The following is an 11147-nucleotide window of genomic DNA, read 5'->3' on the forward strand; positions in this document are numbered from 1 at the left end:
TATTCTTTAGTCAGATGATCAAGGGTCTGGATACCAAGCCTGATGAGGAATGGTTGAAGGAACTGGGTGTGTTTAGCCTGTAAAAGAAGAGACTGAGAGGAGAGAAGAAAGCCCTCTTCAACACCTCAAGGGCTGTCACAATGTCACCTCCCGCCTTGCCAACAGCCTTAGCCAAAGTGGCAGCCATCGTGTGTGCCTTTTTGGGGGGTTGACAACCTCTGATGGAAACTGCCACCAGCCTCCTCCAGCCATCTGCTTTTAGTTTCTTCCTTTCTCCTCAGGTCCCTGCAAGGAGAAGGGGGCTCTTATGCCGAGAACGAGAGAGATGCGCCCACTCTCTGTGAGTAACCACTGTCAAATTGGATCCTGCCGCAGCAAGACAATAAATAGCGTCTCTCTTCCCATTTAAGTTGCTATGGACATGGGGACACAGGGAAGCTGAGTCAAATTGCTGGCCTGCATCGCTCTGGGGTGGGGAGAATTTGGCCCTCCAGGGGTTGCTGAGTTTGAGTTGAGTTGAGTTTTGGATTTGATATCCCGCCTTTCACTCCCCTTAAGGAGTCTCAAAGTGGCTAACATTCTCCTTTCCCTTCCTCCCCCACAACAAACACTCTCTGAGGTGAGTGGGGCTGAGAGACTTCAGAGAAGTGTGACTGGCCCAAGGTCACCCAGCAGCTGCATGTGGAGGAGCGGGGAAGCGAACCTGGTTCACCAGATTACGAGTCCACTGCTCTTAACCACTACACCACACTGGCTCTCAATTTTTGACTCCCATTTGCGCCCAGCATGCAAGGCCAAGGAGGATGGGAGTTGTAGTTCAGCAATGTGCGGAAAATAAAAGATGCCTGCTTCTTGGGAGAAAAGCAATGACAAACCTAGACAGCATCTTAAAAAGCAGAGACATCACCTTGCCAACAAAGGTCGGTATAGTTAAAGCTATGGTTTCCCCAGTAGTGATGTATGGAAGTGAGAGCTGGACCATAAAGAAGGCTGATCGCCGAAGAATGGATGCTTTTGAATTCTGGTGCTGGAGGAGACTCTTGAGAGTCCCACGGACTGCAAGAAGATCAAACCGATCCATTCTGAAGGAAATCAGCCCTGAGTGCTCACTGGAAGGACAGATCCTGAAGCTGAGGCTCCAATACTTTGGGCCACCTCAGGAGAAGAGAAGACTCCCTGCAAAAGACCCTGATGTTGGGAAAGATGGAGGGCACAAGGAGAGGGGACGACAGAGGACGAGATGGCTGGACAGTGTTCTTGAAGCTACAAACATGAGTCTGACCAAACTGTGGGATGCAGTGGAAGACAGGAGTGCCTGGCGTGCTCTGGTCCAGGGGGTCACGAAGAGTCGGACACGACTAAATGACTAAACAACAACAACAACGTGTGGAGAGCTGAAGATTCTCCATCTCTGCTTTAGCTCAGTGTTATCTACAGTGGCTCTCCTGCTGGATCAGGCCAATGGCCCATCTAGTCCAGCATCCTGTGCTCACAGCGAGATGCCTGTGGGATCTCGAGCACAAGAATGCTCTCCCCTCGCTATTCAGAAGCATCACGGCCTCCTTCTGTCGAGGCAGAGCAGATATTAGCCATTGATACCTCCCTCCTCCATTAATTGGTCTGATCCTCTGTTAAAGCCATCTGAGTTGGTGGCCCCCACCACCTCCTGTGGCAATGAGTTCCAAAGTTTAACTATGCATGGTATGAATAAATACTCTTTTAAAATCTGTCCTGAATTTTCCAACCCTCAGCTTCATTGGCAGAGGCACCAGCTTCCTTAGAGGGGGCTGACATGTCACCATGCAGTGTCCTCTGAATATTGATGGGGGCAGCCCCCTCAAAAGAAATATTTGAGGGGCCGAAACTCCCTTGGTCCCTAGGATGCCCCTGCCTCAAGTTCTGGTTCTACTTTTCTCTGTTGACTCTCCCTGGGCCATTTTACTAATTTCTATCCTGTCTCCTCCTTCTGATATTTCATGCATGCTCTCCCAGAATGTGGGCATTTCGGGGGCACCTTTTCTTGGGCTGCCGAATTGCATTGCAAAATTCAGAGGCGTGTGGCTTTCAGAGAATTGTAATTCTTCTTTATTTCTCAGGTTGCTTCAGCGAGTATGAATTGGGTAGATTTGCATTAGAAAGCAAATCTAACCATCCTTACTCACTTTTTTCACCTGTTTTTGCAACCCTGCCTCCTGGCTCGCCTTGTGCTTTTGATTGTCACATGCTGCTTCTGACTCACCTCAGCCTGCTTCTCATCACCTGCCTGACATGTATTGCAGATGCGCAAAGGGGGCATGCACCCTGGATTCTGCCCCCCACTTATGAGTTTGCCACCTCCTCTTGTGCAATGTGTGGAGACCTGAGATTGGTGCAGAAATCAGTGCAAACACCTCTCTCTCTCTCTCTCTCTCTCTCTCTCTCTCTCTCCTTGCTTTGGCTACCTCCGTCTGGTTGCAAAAAGAGAGAGAAACCTTCCAGCGATCCATCCCATCATATTCCGGGCCTCTAAAGACTCCGCAACGCCCACAAATATCCTCGCGCTTGATGAAAACAGAGCAAATTCAAAAGCCACATTTGGCAAAATTGCATCAACAAGCAGATTCCCAGCCAGGGCGCCGTTCCGACGGGGGTAGATATTTGCAAAGAACAGCCGGGCCATGTGTTTGATTTGGCGCCTCGGGCAGGATGCGCTCCTTTGGTGGCACAAATCTCAGCTCCTCCTGCTTCCCTTGTCTCATCATGCTTTGGCCTGGTGGGTGGGTGTCCACTAGGCCATAAGGCAGCAGAGCATAGGGAAGGGGGCTGAGCTGGTGGGAACCTGTGTTGGCATCTCGACCCCCATCGTTCAGCCCAGATATTGACACCCAGCACCATTGCTCAGCCGCCACTGACTTTGAGCACCGAGAGCCTTCTGGCGGTTCCCTCACTGCAAGAAGCGAGGTTGCAGGGAATCAGCCAGAGGGCCTTCTCGGTAGTGGCACCTTCCCGTCAGATGTCAAGAAGATTAAGACCTACATGTTTCCGAGCACAATTCAAAGCGTTGGTGCTGACCTTTAAAGCCCTAAATGGCCTCGGCCCAGTATACCTGAAAGAGCATCTCCACCCCCATTGTTCTGCCTGGACACTGAGGTCCAGGGCTGAAGGCCTTCTGGCAGTTCCCTCACTGCAAGAAGCCAAGTTACAGGGAACCAGGCAGAGGGCCTTCTCGGTGGTGGCACCCGCCCTGTGGAACGCCCTCCCACCAGATGTCAAAGAGATAAACAACTATCAGACTTTTAGAAGACATCTGAAGGCAGCCCTGTTTAGGGAAGCTTTTAACATTTAATACACTATTGTATGTTAATATTCTGTTGAAAGCTATCCAGAGTGGCTGGGGAAACCCAGCCAGATGGGCGGGGTATAAATAATAAATTATTATTATTATTATTACACCTGAAGGCAGCCCTGTTTAGGGAAGCTTTTTAATGTTTGGTGTTTTATCGTGTTTTTAATATTCGCGTTGGGATAGGGTTGCCATACGTCTGGATTTTCCCAGATTTCCTAATGATGGAATTAGCACCCAGGGGGAATTTGGGGGAATGTCCAGTTTTTTTGAAACTTTCTCAAGAAACGCTCAACAACCTTTTGAAAAGAAAGCTCTGTAAGTTTTTACTTCTATAAATATGGCAACCCTATGTTGGGAGCCAGCCAGGGCGGCTGGGGCAACCCAGGCAGATGGGTGCCATACAAATAATGTTGTTCTTGTTGCAGCAGCAGCACTGAAGCAGTTGTCCTGGGTCTGATCTCATGGGTCAGGGAAAGCCTGGATGAAAACCTACCTCTTTCCAAGGCATCTGAACAGTGGCATAGCGTGCGTTGTCAGCACCCGGGGCAAGGCAAGTAATTTGCACCCCCTAACCTGTGGATTTGCGCCCCCTAACCCTAACCCCCAGATGTTGCGCCCGGTGCGGCTGGCCCCCCCTGCACCCCCCACACTACGCCACTGCATCTGAAGCAACGGGTGGTTGCTGCTTCACATATGGCAGAGGGAAGGGCACAGCACATGGGCAATGGAAGAATGGAATCATAATTTTATTTTTATTTTTTTAAAAAACGGTATAATTGGCTAAAGTGTGAAAATATTGGGTAAATATAGGAAAACTAACAATTTATTTATTTATTTTAAAAGAGGAAGAATGGAATAAATAAATAAATTGTAGACTTGGAAGGGACCTCAAAGGTCATGTAGCCTTGCCCCTACAATGCAATAATCTCAGCTAAAGCATCCATGCAGGGCCTGCAAGACGGAGCTGTTACGCCAGGCCTTTGGTTAGGGTTCAGTCTGATTCTTTTCTTTCTGGAAAAGAACAAGCATTAAAGAGACCTCCTACACGGCTCACAGGTCCTTTATAAGACCAGTGTTAACAGTTGGCCCTGGAGAATATGAACCACTCTCAATTTTACCCGTGACTGCCATCTGTCCAGATTTTCATTTGCTCTGAACTAATTTTAAGATGTATTTTAATGAATTGATTGCCTATTTTTATGTTTTCATGTTCTTTGTATACTGTGTTAGTTTTATGATGTTAGCCGCCCTGAGCCCGGTTCTGGCCAGGGAGGGTGGGGTACAAATAACAATTTGTTAATATTTATTATTATGACAGTTGGCCACCCAACCTCTGCTTAATAACCATCTTTCTCCATCTTAGATATTTGAAGACAGCTGTCTTCTCTCTTCTCAGTGTCCTTGGTCTGATCAAGGCACAATGTTGTTGTTTAGTCGTTTAGTCGTGTCCGACTCTTCGTGACCCCCTGGACCAGAGCACGCCAGGCACTCCTGTCTTCCACTGCCTCCTGCAGTTTGGTCAAACTCATGCTGGTAGCTTTGAGAACACTGTCCAACCATCTTGTCCTCTGTCGTCCCCTTCTCCTTGCGCCCTCCCTCTTTCCCAACATCAGGGTCTTTTCCAGGGAGTCTTCTCTTCTCATGAGGTGGCCAAAGTCTTGGAGCCTCAGCTTCAGGATCTGTCCTTCCAGCGAGCACTCAGGGCTGATTTCCTTCAGAATGGAGAGGTTTGATCTTCTTGCAGTCCATGGGACTCTCAAGAGTCTCCTCCAGCACCAGAATTCAAAAGCATCCATTCTTCAGCGATCAGCCTTCTTTATGGTCCAGCTCTCACTTTCATCCATCACTACTGGGAAAACCGTAGCTTTAACTATACAGACCTTTGTTGGCAAGGTGATGTCTCTGCTTTTTAAGATGCTGTCTAGGTTTGTCATTGCTTTTCTCCCAAGAAGCAGGCGTCTTTAGAGTGGTAAAATTACTTCCCTTGATCTGGACACTAGACTTCTGTTCATGCAGCCTAGAATACCATTCGCTCTGTTAACAGGCAGGAGTATCTCTGAGCATATGCAGAGTGCATATTCCCGCCCCCAAACAACCATGGTTTGGACTCCCCCTGCCCTGACATACCTGAGCTTAAGGGAGTTAAAAGTTTCCATAGCAAAGGGCTTTCAAGTACCTTTGAGCTCCGGCACCTCTTATCTCCGAAAAATGAAAACAACATGTAATTGTATAATTATTCCCGATCTCCCTGGGCACACACTTAGTGGGCTGTGTGCATTTCTTATTTAAACCCAGTCTCTATAGCAGCGGCGGAACCGCATTAGTCGTGGGAGATGAGAAGAGCTGTCGAAGGAAGTTGAGAGTGACTGAATCACAGCGCAGGTCGAAATGGCTTAGAACCAGCATGGCAAACACAGGGGCCTGGATCCGGCAGCCTGCCAGCCCCCCATCTTTCTCCCCATCGGGTGACTGCAACAGAACAACCACCCCATTGCCTCACTGGGAAGGTTTAAACCCTTTCTGAATTCATTGAATCCTTGGAAGTTGCCCTTGACCCCACCCAGATTCTTAGGAATGTAAATTAAATAAAGCCAAGGAACAATCGTCATTGATTTATTATCAACCACTGTGATTACATAGGGGCGCGGGTGGCGCTGTGGGTAAAAGCCTCAGCGCCTAGGGCTTGCCGATCGAAAGGTCGGCGGTTCGAATCCCCGCGGTGGGGTGCGCTCCCGTTGTTCGGTCCCAGCGCCTGCCAACCTAGCAGTTCGAAAGCACCTCCGGGTGCAAGTAGATAAATAGGGACCGCTTACTAGCGGGAAGGTAAACGGCGTTTCCGTGTGTGGCTCTGGCTCGCCAGAGCAGCGATGTCACGCTGGCCACGTGACCCGGAAGTGTTTGAGTGAGATGTGTTTGAGCCCCCGGCCTCTTTGAGTGAGATGGGCGCACAACCCTAGAGTCTGTCAAGACTGGCCCGTATGGGCAGGGGTACCTTTACCTTTACCTTACTGTGATTACATATCTTAAAGTGTAAAAAATAAGGAAATGACTATTGAATTATAGAGTCGTCTCATTAAATACCAGAGTTTCCTCATTGGCCAAGGAAGTGCCTTCTGCACAAGGCCATCCTCTTTAGTGCCGAAGCTCAGACTTCCCGGTTATTATTTTTTGACACTGTACCTTGCAAACTTCTTTTTCTTCTCTAGGGCTTTAGTCATCCCCTGCACAGTCCTGCCGACCCCAAGAGGATCAATATTGACCCCTTTGGGAAACCCTGCACGGCAACAGGGGAATCAGGACAAAGCAATTTCCATGGGGCAGAATTCGCACACATCACTCCCCGCCCCAAATGTGCATTCACCTTCAATAGACTGGGTCCATCATGTCCAACCGCCAATTACATATGCTCTGCGCCTCCACCACAAATTCGTTTCATCTCTTTTAACAGCCATCTTTTAAAGCTTCACTTTGTTTATAATATGACGTTTTGTTGTGTTTTTCCATTTTGCTGGAAGAGGCCCGAGTGGCTGGGGAAACCCAGCCAGATTGGTGGGGTATACATAATAAAATTATTATTATTATTATTACTTGTGGCAGGGAGTTCCATACACTAAGGAAATACTGTGTGAAGAAATGCTTGAGCTTCTGCCTCTTAATATTATTGGGCCATCCACAAAGTTCTGCTATTATGAGAGATGGGCAAAAAGCTGTTTATAATCATAAAATCATGGAGTTGTAGAGTTGGAAGGGACCCTTAGGGTCATCTAGTCCAACCCCCTGCCAAGCAGGAATCTCATCTAAAGCATCCATGACAGATGCCATCCAACCTGCTTAAGGCGACATTTTTCCACCTTCGCCGCATCAAGCAGTTGGTCCCTTACCTTTCCTGCCCCGACCTGGCCACAGTGATTCATGCGACGGTCACCTCCAGGCTTGATTACTGTAATTCGCTCTACGCAGGGCTGCCCTTGAAGCTGTCCCAGAAACTCCAGCGGGTACAGAATGCTGCAGCGAGGCTCCTCACGGGGTCCCTGCCATGGGAGCATATTCACCCAGTGCTTTTCCAGCTGCACTGGCTCCCGGTGGAGTACAGGGTCAGGTTCAAGGTGTGGCTTTTGACCTTTAAAGCCCTTCACGGCCTAGGACCCTCGTACCTACGGGACCGCCTCTCCCGGTATGCCCCACGGAGAGCCTCAAGGTCCATAAATAACAACACCCTAGTGATCCCAGGCCCTAAGGAAGTTAGATTGGCTTCAACCAGAGCCAGAGCCTTTTCAACACTGGCCCCGGCCTGGTGGAACGCTCTGTCTCATGAGACCAGGGCCCTGTGGGATCTGATTTCTTTCCGCAGGGCCTGTATGACAGAGTTGTTCCTCCCGGCGTTTGGCTTAGAATCAATTTGATTCCCTCCCCCTCTTTCTTTTTTCCTTTCTTCTCCTGTGAAGAGGCTGCATTTTAATGTTTTAATGTTGTATTTTAATCTTGTTTTTTAAGTTGTATTTTAATCAACTTATTTATTGTTAGCCGCCCCAAGTTCAGTCTTGGCTGGGGAGGGCGGGGTATAAATAATTTATTATTATTATTATTATTATTATTAACCTCCAAGGAAGGAGAGTCCACAATTTCCTGAGTTATCATATCTACTCTCTGTCTCCTCTTTTCCAGGCTAAACATATGCAGCTCCTTCAACCGTTCCTCATCAGGCTTGGTTTCCAGCCCCTTGACTATCTCAGTCACCCTCCTCTGCACACCTTGTCAGCATCCTGCATAAATTGTGGTGCCCAGAATTGGACACAGTATTCCAGGTGTGCTCTGACCAAGGCAGAATAGAGTGGTATTATTACTTCCCTTGATCTGGACACTAGACTTCTGTGGATGCAGCCTGGAATAGCATTAGCTTTTTTTGCTGCTGCATCACCCTGTTGACTCATGTTCAGCTTGTGGGTCACCAAGACCCCTAGATCCTTTTCACATGCACTGCTGGTCTCCCCAATCTCATATTTGGGCAGCTGGTTCTTCCTGCCTAAGCGCAGAACCTGACATTTGCCTCTACTGTACTGAAATTCATTTTGTTAGCTTGCGCCCAGTTCTCCAATCTGTTAAGGTCAATTGACGAATGTGGGTTCAGTTTCCCAATTGGAGGAAACGCTTGCAACTTCTAACCGGCGCACAGAAAAAAAGCAAAATGGGACAATAAAACGCGTCAAAAAATAAAAATGCCATCAAACCCAAACATCTCCCATCACGTGTAGACCAGCCCCGACCCTTCCTCCAAGCCTTGGAGCGCTGCAGCACGGAAAGAGTTAAAAAGGGCAGGCGATCCACCCTCCTCCCGGATCCTTCTCTCCGATAGGCTGAGGCTGTGACAAGGGGGGCGTGGCCAGGGGGGTTGGCTGCCGTTTGCCGCAAGAAAAGGGGCAAGATGCGTGTCTGCGAGTGCGCGCGTGTGTATCGGTGACGCTGGCCGGGATGCGAGCCGCCAGCCCGCTCGCCTGCAGCGCCGCTCGCCTCCTTCGTTGCAAAGGCTCCGCGAAGCGCCGGGTGGCCGCCTGAGCGCACGCTTTGAATTCGCCCCCCCGTGCAATTGGTCGGAGGTCGTCGTTTTCGGTTGCATTTCATTTTTGAACTCCAAGCACCTTCCCCGTCGCGGTGCATGCTTCTCTCCTGCATCCCGAGCCGCCGCCGCCAAAAAAAGAGAGGATTAAAAACCGGACGCCTCCCGGCTGAAGGAGCTGCTGCGCGCCCAGGGCGCATCGCCTGCGTTCCTGCAAAGAGTAAGGACACAGCGGGGAGGAGGCGAGGTAGCTCTTGCCTACACGCCCGGGAGGGATTTGGGGAGGGGGCGCAGGAGGAGGGAGAGAGGGAGGCGTCGCCACACACTTGGACTGGGGGGGGGGTTGCTTGCATGGTGGTGGAAGACTGGTTACGTTTGCACGCGCTACCTTTTTTTCCCCCTTTTGCAAAATCGCTCAGGGTTGAGGAAATCGGTGCACGAAGAGGATTCTGTGGGAGGACGTGCAGATATGGTTGCAATTAAAATGTGGTGCACGGCGGAGATGCGGGGGTCCTCCGAAATAAGCCCCGCCACCTCTTCCGATTTATTTTCTGCTTAATTAGTTTAGTTTGCCTTCCCCCACCTAACCATGAGCTTGGAGACCTCTGCTTCTTGCAATATAATCTGACGCGCCGCGGGAAAATGCAAGGGGATGCATATCCGTTGCAAACGTGTGCATTGCTCCAGAATAAAATATTTCCACCAGTTTTTTTCTTTTTGGTCATCTGGGGCGCGGGTATAGCCTCTTCGCTTGCTTTTCTCCACCCCCCGCCTTGCAATGTTGAAGAAGCAGCCACCCATTGATAAAGGATGTGCGTGCGTTTGTGTAAGTAAAACCATAAAACCCCTTGCAGGTATGATCAGGGATGGTTGGTGTTAGGGTTGGGTTGTGTGTCTGTGTGTGTGGTTAGTTTTTTTTAAGATGATGTCATAAATGGGGTGTCATCCAGAGCGCGAGGTGAGGTGCTGGCGTTTGGGTGATGAACAGGGGATGGCTGCAAATTATGTCATCTGCTTTTCTGGATGCTACTGCTGCGTGCCATTTCGCTGGCAAACTAGACGCGGGGGGGGGGCGGGAACCAACCCCCCCCCTTTTAGGCTAAGCCAAGGTGTAGAAACTGGTAGAGAGGGGTTCGAATTGGCTAAATAATGCCCCTTGGGTTTGTTTGCTTTTTAATGTCGGTAGCATTATAGCTGCAAAGCAAAGGATGGCCATAAACTCCCGGTAAACGTGACATGTTGTCCAGCTGAGCAGAAGGATTAAATGTCCTCTTCCACTGTGTGTGTGTGTGTGTGTTTCAAAGACCGAAACATTTTTTTGCTTGCTATAACCCTCCGTCACATCGTTTTTGGCTCCCTAGACGCATGGATATTTTATTCTGTGACGATCAGGTCTCTTTGGTTTTGCATGGATCACCGAACTCGCCAGAGACCTCTCTCGAAGATGGAGCCTTCGTTTTGTGGCTGTTGTGTGGTGTTTTTTAAAAGCGGATTTCATTTCAGTCCTGTTGTGGACGGATCTTTAAAAAACTATGATGATCCTGCGAATTTGGCATATCCTTTATTTGGGGCATCTGAAATCCACCCGGTCCGTAACCTTCCTTCTCCCATCCCTGCAAAGGTTTCCTAAAATAGAGAGCGAGGGAGAGGAGATTACAGATCGCATCTCTTTGGGGAGAGCTATCCAGCAAATGTAGCCGGGTAGACCTGTACTATTAGGGGACAATATTGAGTGTGTGTGTGGGACACACAACACACACACACACACACACACAGAGAGAGAGAGAGAGAGAGAGAGAGAGACAGACACACACACAGACCAAGTGGCTTTGGTCTGCTGAAGCATTCGCTCATTACTTCTCATCTCTAGATTTGGCCCATCGCATAACTGGGTCATTCTGCATGCAAATTTCTCCCTCTCCCTCTCACACACTCATATATAATTATTATATCCTGAAGCTGGGTTTCTGAGCTGCTTTAGGAAGGCATTTTCCTGCTCTCTTGCTCCCGCCTTCTCCCTAGTACAGAGCTCAGGGAGCCCTTAGCTGCAGTGCAGTGGAGATAAGGGAGAAAGCTGGGTAGCTTTCTCTCCCCATCCTTTGCTGCCCCTTTGCAACCCTGCACTCGGTCGGGCATTTTCACGCTGGCTCGGTCGGGCATGATGTAAGCACGTTGGCAGGGTTTCACACACACGCATGCATGCATGCACATCCATGTCGTCTTCCACACTCCAGCAAAAGCTTTGATCTCCCGGTTGCTGGCATGAGA

The 11147-nt window shown here is 49.3% G+C and overlaps 1 protein-coding gene across 3 annotated transcripts in view; it reads left to right on the forward strand.

Annotated features, from left to right (window-relative positions):
* Window positions 1-8707: 8707 nt before the first annotated feature.
* Window positions 8708-11147, forward strand: part of LZTS3 (leucine zipper tumor suppressor family member 3) — a 58763-nt gene continuing 56323 nt past the window's right edge. For 2 of the 3 annotated variants that reach the window (XM_083398390.1, XM_083398395.1), the window contains exon 1: window positions 8708-9099. The gene's annotated coding sequence lies outside the window, so the exon portion shown is untranslated. Of the gene's footprint in view, window positions 9127-11147 lie in introns of all 3 variants that reach the window. The other variant, XM_083398393.1, reaches the window with a different exon arrangement.

Source organism: Podarcis tiliguerta (genome assembly GCF_965153285.1).
Source record: "Podarcis tiliguerta genome assembly, chromosome: 9".
NCBI classification, from domain to species: domain Eukaryota; kingdom Metazoa; phylum Chordata; class Lepidosauria; order Squamata; family Lacertidae; genus Podarcis; species Podarcis tiliguerta.